The sequence below is a fragment of the Carassius gibelio genome, chromosome B22 (assembly GCF_023724105.1).
Source record: "Carassius gibelio isolate Cgi1373 ecotype wild population from Czech Republic chromosome B22, carGib1.2-hapl.c, whole genome shotgun sequence".
Classification (NCBI taxonomy): domain Eukaryota; kingdom Metazoa; phylum Chordata; class Actinopteri; order Cypriniformes; family Cyprinidae; genus Carassius; species Carassius gibelio.
In genome coordinates, this window is record NC_068417.1 from 42,834,505 (window position 1) to 42,844,504 (window position 10,000).

A 10,000-nucleotide genomic window follows, 5' to 3' on the forward strand; every position below is an offset into this window, starting at 1 on the left:
AGAGGTCCTTTCTAGGTGCTGATCCACCATCTGGTCTGGATACGTACTGGATCCGGGTGACTGCAGTGACCCTCTGATCTGGACACAGACTGGATCTCGTGGCCACGGTGACCTCGGAACAAGAGAGAAACAGACAAATATTAGCGTAGATGCCATTCTTCTAATGATGTAGAAAGTACGGTGTTATGTGAAGTGTTTCCGGTTCCGGTTTACCTAATTAATGCAGCCTAAAAATCCTTTAACGGATTTGGATATTAAAAGCATATTAGTATGTTATGTGTATGCCAGGTTAAAGAGATGGGTCTTTAATCTAGATTTAAACTGCAAGAGTGTGTCTGCCTCCCGAACAATGTTAGGTGGGTTATTCCAGAGTTTAGGCGCCAAATAGGAAAAGGATCTGCCGCCCGCAGTTGATTTTGATATTCTAGGTATTATCAAATTGCCTGAGTTTTGAGAACGTAGCGGACGTAGAGGAGTATAATGTAAAAGGAGCTCATTCAAATACCGAGGTGCTAAACCATTCAGGGCTTTATAAGTAATAAGCAATATTTTAAAATCTATACGATGTTTGATAGGGAGCCAGTGCAGTGTGGACAGGACCGGGCTAATATGGTCATACTTCCTGGTTCTAGTAAGAACTCTTGCTGCTGCATTTTGGACTAGCTGTAGTTTGTTTACCAAGCGTGCAGAACAACCACCCAATAAAGCATTACAATAGTCTAACCTTGAAGTCATAAATGCATGGATTAACATTTCTGCATTTGACATTGAGAGCATAGGCCGTAATTTAGATATATTTTTGAGATGGAAAAATGCAGTTTTACAAATGCTAGAAACGTGTCTTTCTAAGGAAAGATTGCGATCAAGTAGCACACCTAGGTTCCTAACTGATGACGAAGAATTGACAGAGCAACCATCAAGTCTTAGACAGTGTTCTAGGTTATTACAAGCAGAGTTTTTAGGCCCTATGATTAACACCTCTGTTTTTTCTGAATTTAGCAGTAAGAAATTACTCGTCATCCAATTTTTTATATCGACTATGCATTCCATTAGTTTTTCAAATTGGTGTGTTTCACCAGGCTGCGAGGAAATATAGAGCTGCGTATCATCATCATAACAGTGAAAGCTAACACCATGTTTCCTGATGATATCTCCCAAGGGTAGCATATAAAGCGTGAAGAGTAGCGGCCCTAGTACTGAGCCTTGAGGTACTCCATACTGCACTTGTGATCGATATGATACATCTTCATTCACTGCTACGAACTGATGGCGGTCATATAAGTACGATTTAAACCATGCTAATGCACTTCCACTGATGCCAACAAAGTGTTCAAGTCTATGCAAAAGAATGTTGTGGTCAATTGTGTCAAACGCAGCACTAAGATCCAATAAAACTAATAGAGAGATACACCCACGATCAGATGATAAGAGCAGATCATTTGTAACTCTAAGGAGAGCAGTCTCAGTACTATGATACGGTCTAAATCCTGACTGGAAATCCTCACATATACCATTATTCTCTAATAAGGAATATAATTGTGAGGATACCACATTTTCTAGTATCTTGGACAGAAAAGGGAGATTCGAGATTGGTCTATAACTAACAAGTTCTCTGGGGTCAAGTTGTGGCTTTTTTATGAGAGGCTTAATAACAGCCAGTTTGAAGGTTTTGGGGACATATCCTAATGACAATGAGGAATTAATAATAGTCAGAAGAGGACCTATGACTTCTGGAAGCACCTCTTTTAAGAGCTTAGATGGTATAGGGTCTAACATACATGTTGTTGGTTTAAATGATTTAACAAGTTTATACAATTCTTCCTCTCCTATAGTAGAGAATGAGTGGAACTGTTCCTCAGGGGGTCTATAGTGCTCTGTCTGATGTGATACGGTAGCTGACGGCTGAATGGTTGCAATTTTATCTCTAATAGTATCGATTTTAGAAGTAAAGTAGTTCATAAAGTCATTACTGTTGTGGTGTTGGGAAATGTCAACACTTGTTGAGGCTTTATTTTTCGTTAATTTAGCCACTGTATTGAATAAATACCTGGGGTTATGTTTGTTTTCTTCTAAAAGAGAAGAAAAGTAATCAGATCTAGCAGGTTTTAATGCTTTTCTATAGGATATGCTACTTTCCCGCCAAGCAATACGAAATACCTCTAGTTTTGTTTTCCTCCAGCTGCGCTCCATTTTTCGGGCTGCTCTCTTTAGGGTGCGAGTATGCTCATTATACCATGGTGTCAAACTGTTTTCCTTAACCTTCCTTAAGCGTAAAGGAGCAACTGTATTTAAAGTGCTAGAAAAGAGAGAGTCCATAGTTTCTGTTACATCATCAAGTTGTTCTGAGGTTTTGGATATGCTAAGGAATTTGGATACATCAGGAAGATAACTTAAAAAGCAGTCTTTTGTGGTAGAAGTGATGGTTCTTCGATACTTGTAACAAGAAGTAGAATTTACAATTTTGGCTATATGAAGTTTACACAGAACTAAATAATGATCTGAGATATCATCACTTGGCTGAATAATTTCAACACTATCAACATCAATTCCATGTGACAGTATTAAATCTAGAGTATGATTTCGACAATGAGTAGGTCCTGAAACATGTTGTCTAACACCAATAGAGTTCAGAATGTCTATAAATGCTGATCCCAATGCGTCTTTTTCATTATCGACATGGATATTAAAATCACCAACTATTAAGACTTTATCTGCAGCCAGAACTAACTCGGATGTAAAATCACCAAACTCTTTAATAAAGTCTGTATGGTGCCCTGGTGGCCTGTATACAGTAGCCAGTACAAACATAACAGGGGATTTATCATTAACATTGGTTTCTCTGGATAATGTTATATGAAGCACCATTACTTCAAACGAGTTATACTTGAAGCCTGCCCTCTGAGAAATCCTAAAAACGTTGTTATAAATTGAAGCAACTCCTCCCCCTTTGCCTTTTAAATGCGGCTCATGTTTATAACAGTAATCTTGGGGGGTGGACTCATTTAAAATAATGTAATCATCAGGTTTTAGCCAAGTTTCTGTCAAACAGAGCACATCTATATTATGATCAGTTATCATATTATTTACAAAAAGTGTTTTCGTAGAAATGGATCTGATAATCAATAAGCCAATCTTTATCATTTGTTTATCCATATTGCATTTGTTTTTTATTTGTTGAACCTCAATTAAATTGTTAACCTCAACTTGGTTTGGACATTTTTTGTATTTTCTAGTTCGGGGAACAGACACAGTCTCTATAGTGTGATATCTAGGTGAAAGAGTCTCTATGTGCTGAGAATTAACTGACCTCTGTGACGGGAGGCAGCTAGCAGACGGTCGGTTTAGCCAGTCTGTCTGCTTCCTGACCTGGGCCCAAGTTAGTCAAGTATAAACACTAAGACTATTTGCCATATTTCTAGACAGAAGAGCAGCACCACTTCTTCAGCAGCACTCTTTGCAGCAGACTTCGCTTACGGCTATACCAACCTGGCTATGCCCGATCTCGTCTGATCTCGGAAGCTAAGCAGGTTTGGGCCTGGTTAGTACTTGGATGGGAGACCGCCTGGGAATACCAGGTGCTGTAAGCTTTTTGGACATTTTTCACTTAGTATATAATAATTTTGCCAAAAAATAGAGTCAATGCCCGATCTCTGAATATTAGCAGGTTTGGGCCTGGTTAGTACATGGATGGGAGACTGCCTGGGAATACCAGGTGCTGTAAGCTTTTGGACATTTTTCACTTAGTATATAATAATTTTGCCAAAAAATAGAGTCAATGCCCGATCTCTGAATCTTAGCAGGTTTAGGTCTGGTTAGTACTTTGATGAGAGACTGCCTAGGAATACCAGGTGCTTTAAGCTTTTGGGTTTTCTTTCCTACTTATATAATGTACTGGCGATAAGATTGGCTGGTCTTTAAATAGCCCTCTCTTTGCAGCAGACTTCGCTTACGGCCATACCAACCTGGCTATGCCTGATCTCGTCTGATCTCGGAAGCTAAGCAGGTTTGGGCCTGGTTAGTACTTGGATGGGAGACCGCCTGGGAATACCAGGTGCTGTAAGCTTTTTGGACATTTTTCACTTAGTATATAATAATTTTGCCAAAAAATAGAGTCAATGTCCGATCTCTGAATATTAGCAGGTTTGGGCCTGCTTAGTACATGGATGGGAGACTGCCTGGGAATACCAGGTGCTTTAATCTTTTTGGAAAATTTCACGAATTATATAATAATCTTTCATTAAAAAAAAAAAAGAGTCAATGCCCGATCTCTGAATCTTAGCAGGTTTAGGTCTGGTTAGTACTTTGATGAGAGACTGCCTAGGAATACCAGGTGCTTTAAGCTTTTGGGTTTTCTTTCCTACTTATATAATGTACTGGCGATAAGATTGGCTGGTCTTTAAATAGCCCTCTCTTTGCAGCAGACTTTTCAGCAGACTTCGTTTACGGCCATACCAACCTGGCTATGCCCGATCTCGTCTGATCTCGGAAGCTAAGCAGGTTTGGGCCTGGTTAGTACTTGGATGGGAGACCGCCTGGGAATACCTGGTGCTGTAAGCTTTTTGGACATTTTTCACTTAGTTTATAATAATTTTGCTAAAAAAAAAATAGAGTCAATGCTCGATCTCTGAATCTTAGCAGGTTTAGGTCTGGTTAGTACTTTTATGAGAGACTGCCTTAGAATACCAGGTGCTTTAAGCTTTTGGGTTTTCTTTCCTACTTATATAATGTACTGGCGATAAGATTGGCTGGTCTTTAAATAGCCCTCTCTTTGCAGCAGACTTCGCTTACGGCCATACCAACCTGGCTATGTCCGATCTCGTCTGATCTCGGAAACTAAGCAGGTTTGGGCCTGGTTAGTACTTGGATGGGAGACCGCCTGGGAATACCAGGTGCTGTAAGCTTTTTGGACATTTTTCACTTAGTATATAATAATTTTGCCAAAAAATAGAGTCAGTGCCTGATCTCTGAATATTAGCAGGTTTGGGCCTGTTTAGTACATGGATGGGAGACTGCCTGGGAATATACTGCCTTTAATTATAATTTTGCATTATTGAGACACTGTTTTCCTAATGAATGTTGTTCAGTGCTTTGACGCAATGTATTTTGTTTAAAGCACTATATAAATAAAGGTGATTGATTGATTGATTGAATACCAGGTGCTGTAAGCTTTTTGGACATTTTTCACTTAGTATATAATAATTTTGCCAAAAAAAAGTCAATGCCCGATCTCTGAATATTTGCAGGTTTGGGCCTGGTTAGTACATGGATGGGAGACAGCCTGGGAATACCAGGTGCTTTAATCTTTTTGGAAAAGTTCATGAATTATATAATAATCTTTCATAAAAAAAAAAAAAAAAGAGTCAATGCCCGATCTCTGAATCTTAGCAGGTTTAGGTCTGGTTAGTACTTTGATGAGAGACTGCCTAGGAATACCAGGTGCTTTAAGCTTTTGGGCTTTCTTTCCTACTTATATAATGTACTGGCGATAAGATTGGCTGGTCTTTAAATAGCCCTCTCTTTGCAACAGACTTCGCTTACGGCCATACCATCCTGGCTATGCCCGATCTCGTCTGATCTCGGAAGCTAAGCAGGTTTGGGCCTGGTTAGTACTTGGATGGGAGACCGCCTGGGAATACCAGGTGCTGTAAGCTTTTTGGACATTTTTCACTTAGTATATAATAATTTTGCCAAAAATAGAGTCAATGCCCGATCTCTGAATATTTGCAGGTTTGGGCCTGGTTAGTACATGGATGGGAGACTGCCTGGGAATACCAGGTGCTTTAATCTTTTTGGAAAATTTCACGAATTATATAATAATCTTTCATTTAAAAAAAAAAAAAAAAGAGTCAATGCCCGATCTCTGAATCTTAGCAGGTTTAGGTCTGGTTAGTACTTTGATGAGAGACTGCCTAGGAATACCAGGTGCTTTAAGCTTTTGGGTTTTCTTTCCTACTTATATAATGTACTGGCGATAAGATTGGCTGTTCTTTAAATAGCCCTCTCTTCAATCAATCAATCAATCACCTTTATTTATATAGTGCTTTAAACAAAATATATTGCGTCAAAGCACTGAACAACATTCATTTGGAAAACAGTGTCTCAATAATGCAAAATGATAGTTAAAGGCAGTTCATCATTGAATTCAGCTATGTCATCTCTGTTCAGTTGAAATAGTGTCTGTTTTTATTTGCAATCAAGTCAATGATATCGCTGTAGATGAAGTGACCCCAACTAAGCAAGCCAGAGGCGACAGCGGCAAGGAACCGAAACTCCATCGGTGACAGAATGGAGAAAAAAACCTTGGGAGAAACCAGGCTCAGTTGGGGGGTCAGTTCTCCTCTGACCAGACGTAAACCAGTAGTTCAATTCCAGGCTGCAGCAAAGTCAGATTGTGCAGAAGAATCATCTGTTTCCTGTGGTCTTGTCCTGGTGCTCCTCTGAGACAAGGTCTTTACAGGGGATCTGTATCTGGGGCTCTAGTTGTCCTGGTCTCCGCTGTCTTTCAGGGCAGTAGAGGTCCTTTCTAGGTGCTGATCCACCATCTGGTCTGGATACGTACTGGATCCGGGTGACTGCAGTGACCCTCTGATCTGGACACAGACTGGATCTCGTGGCCACGGTGACCTCGGAACAAAGAGAGAAACAGACAAATATTAGCGTAGATGCCATTCTTCTAATGATGTAGAAAGTACGGTGTTATGTGAAGTGTTTCCGGTTCCGGTTTACCTAATTAATGCAGCCTAAAAATCCTTTAACGGATTTGGATATTAAAAGCATATTAGTATGTTATGTGTATGCCAGGTTAAAGAGATGGGTCTTTAATCTAGATTTAAACTGCAAGAGTGTGTCTGCCTCCCGAACAATGTTAGGTGGGTTATTCCAGAGTTTAGGCGCCAAATAGGAAAAGGATCTGCCGCCCGCAGTTGATTTTGATATTCTAGGTATTATCAAATTGCCTGAGTTTTGAGAACGTAGCGGACGTAGAGGAGTATAATGTAAAAGGAGCTCATTCAAATACCGAGGTGCTAAACCATTCAGGGCTTTATAAGTAATAAGCAATATTTTAAAATCTATACGATGTTTGATAGGGAGCCAGTGCAGTGTGGACAGGACCGGGCTAATATGGTCATACTTCCTGGTTCTAGTAAGAACTCTTGCTGCTGCATTTTGGACTAGCTGTAGTTTGTTTACCAAGCGTGCAGAACAACCACCCAATAAAGCATTACAATAGTCTAACCTTGAAGTCATAAATGCATGGATTAACATTTCTGCATTTGACATTGAGAGCATAGGCCGTAATTTAGATATATTTTTGAGATGGAAAAATGCAGTTTTACAAATGCTAGAAACGTGTCTTTCTAAGGAAAGATTGCGATCAAGTAGCACACCTAGGTTCCTAACTGATGACGAAGAATTGACAGAGCAACCATCAAGTCTTAGACAGTGTTCTAGGTTATTACAAGCAGAGTTTTTAGGCCCTATGATTAACACCTCTGTTTTTTCTGAATTTAGCAGTAAGAAATTACTCGTCATCCAATTTTTTATATCGACTATGCATTCCATTAGTTTTTCAAATTGGTGTGTTTCACCAGGCTGCGAGGAAATATAGAGCTGCGTATCATCAGCATAACAGTGAAAGCTAACACCATGTTTCCTGATGATATCTCCCAAGGGTAGCATATAAAGCGTGAAGAGTAGCGGCCCTAGTACTGAGCCTTGAGGTACTCCATACTGCACTTGTGATCGATATGATACATCTTCATTCACTGCTACGAACTGATGGCGGTCATATAAGTACGATTTAAACCATGCTAATGCACTTCCACTGATGCCAACAAAGTGTTCAAGTCTATGCAAAAGAATGTTGTGGTCAATTGTGTCAAACGCAGCACTAAGATCCAATAAAACTAATAGAGAGATACACCCACGATCAGATGATAAGAGCAGATCATTTGTAACTCTAAGGAGAGCAGTCTCAGTACTATGATACGGTCTAAATCCTGACTGGAAATCCTCACATATACCATTATTCTCTAATAAGGAATATAATTGTGAGGATACCACCTTTTCTAGTATCTTGGACAGAAAAGGGAGATTCGAGATTGGTCTATAACTAACAAGTTCTCTGGGGTCAAGTTGTGGCTTTTTTATGAGAGGCTTAATAACAGCCAGTTTGAAGGTTTTGGGGACATATCCTAATGACAATGAGGAATTAATAATAGTCAGAAGAGGACCTATGACTTCTGGAAGCACCTCTTTTAAGAGCTTAGATGGTATAGGGTCTAACATACATGTTGTTGGTTTAAATGATTTAACAAGTTTATACAATTCTTCCTCTCCTATAGTAGAGAATGAGTGGAACTGTTCCTCAGGGGGTCTATAGTGCTCTGTCTGATGTGATACGGTAGCTGACGGCTGAATGGTTGCAATTTTATCTCTAATAGTATCGATTTTAGAAGTAAAGTAGTTCATAAAGTCATTACTGTTGTGGTGTTGGGAAATGTCAACACTTGTTGAGGCTTTATTTTTCGTTAATTTAGCCACTGTATTGAATAAATACCTGGGGTTATGTTTGTTTTCTTCTAAAAGAGAAGAAAAGTAATCAGATCTAGCAGGTTTTAATGCTTTTCTATAGGATATGCTACTTTCCCGCCAAGCAATACGAAATACCTCTAGTTTTGTTTTCCTCCAGCTGCGCTCCATTTTTCGGGCTGCTCTCTTTAGGGTGCGAGTATGCTCATTATACCATGGTGTCAAACTGTTTTCCTTAACCTTCCTTAAGCGTAAAGGAGCAACTGTATTTAAAGTGCTAGAAAAGAGAGAGTCCATAGTTTCTGTTACATCATCAAGTTGTTCTGAGGTTTTGGATATGCTAAGGAATTTGGATACATCAGGAAGATAACTTAAAAAGCAGTCTTTTGTGGTAGAAGTGATGGTTCTTCGATACTTGTAACAAGAAGTAGAATTTACAATTTTGGCTATATGAAGTTTACACAGAACTAAATAATGATCTGAGATATCATCACTTGGCTGAATAATTTCAACACTATCAACATCAATTCCATGTGACAGTATTAAATCTAGAGTATGATTTCGACAATGAGTAGGTCCTGAAACATGTTGTCTAACACCAATAGAGTTCAGAATGTCTATAAATGCTGATCCCAATGCGTCTTTTTCATTATCGACATGGATATTAAAATCACCAACTATTAAGACTTTATCTGCAGCCAGAACTAACTCGGATGTAAAATCACCAAACTCTTTAATAAAGTCTGTATGGTGCCCTGGTGGCCTGTATACAGTAGCCAGTACAAACATAACAGGGGATTTATCATTAACATTGGTTTCTCTGGATAATGTTATATGAAGCACCATTACTTCAAACGAGTTATACTTGAAGCCTGCCCTCTGAGAAATCCTAAAAACGTTGTTATAAATTGAAGCAACTCCTCCCCCTTTGCCTTTTAAATGCGGCTCATGTTTATAACAGTAATCTTGGGGGGTGGACTCATTTAAAATAATGTAATCATCAGGTTTTAGCCAAGTTTCTGTCAAACAGAGCACATCTATATTATGATCAGTTATCATATTATTTACAAAAAGTGTTTTCGTAGAAATGGATCTGATAATCAATAAGCCAATCTTTATCATTTGTTTATCCATATTGCATTTGTTTTTTATTTGTTGAACCTCAATTAAATTGTTAACCTTAACTTGGTTTGGACATTTTTTGTATTTTCTAGTTCGGGGAACAGACACAGTCTCTATAGTGTGATATCTAGGTGAAAGAGTCTCTATGTGCTGAGAATTAACTGACCTCTGTGACGGGAGGCAGCTAGCAGACGGTCGGTTTAGCCAGTCTGTCTGCTTCCTGACCTGGGCCCAAGTTAGTCAAGTATAAACACTAAGACTATTTGCCATATTTCTAGACAGAAGAGCAGCACCACTTCTTCAGCAGCACTCTTTGCAGCAGACTTCGCTTACGGCTATACCAACC

General features: G+C 39.2%; 6 non-coding genes across 6 annotated transcripts in view; all 6 read left to right on the forward strand.

The window, feature by feature from the left end:
• The first annotated feature begins 3,468 nt into the window (after positions 1 to 3,468).
• LOC127994692 (5S ribosomal RNA) lies at positions 3,469 to 3,587 on the forward strand. The gene has a single exon (XR_008167666.1). It is a non-coding gene; the product is annotated as a 5S ribosomal RNA (ribosomal RNA).
• Positions 3,588 to 3,944: 357 nt separating this feature from the next.
• On the forward strand, positions 3,945 to 4,063 carry LOC127995127 (5S ribosomal RNA). Its single transcript, XR_008168088.1, has one exon. It is a non-coding gene; the product is annotated as a 5S ribosomal RNA (ribosomal RNA).
• Positions 4,064 to 4,438: 375 nt separating this feature from the next.
• Positions 4,439 to 4,557, forward strand: LOC127994542 (5S ribosomal RNA). The gene has a single exon (XR_008167525.1). It is a non-coding gene; the product is annotated as a 5S ribosomal RNA (ribosomal RNA).
• Positions 4,558 to 4,782: 225 nt separating this feature from the next.
• On the forward strand, positions 4,783 to 4,901 carry LOC127995667 (5S ribosomal RNA). Its single transcript, XR_008168605.1, has one exon. It is a non-coding gene; the product is annotated as a 5S ribosomal RNA (ribosomal RNA).
• A 631-nt stretch (positions 4,902 to 5,532) lies between these two features.
• LOC127996334 (5S ribosomal RNA) lies at positions 5,533 to 5,651 on the forward strand. Its single transcript, XR_008169244.1, has one exon. It is a non-coding gene; the product is annotated as a 5S ribosomal RNA (ribosomal RNA).
• Positions 5,652 to 9,981: 4,330 nt separating this feature from the next.
• LOC128001669 (5S ribosomal RNA) overlaps positions 9,982 to 10,000 on the forward strand; it is a 119-nt gene continuing 100 nt past the window's right edge. Inside the window, exon 1 of the ribosomal RNA XR_008174435.1 lies at positions 9,982 to 10,000. This exon is cut by the window's right edge and continues 100 nt beyond it. This is a non-coding gene — a ribosomal RNA (5S ribosomal RNA).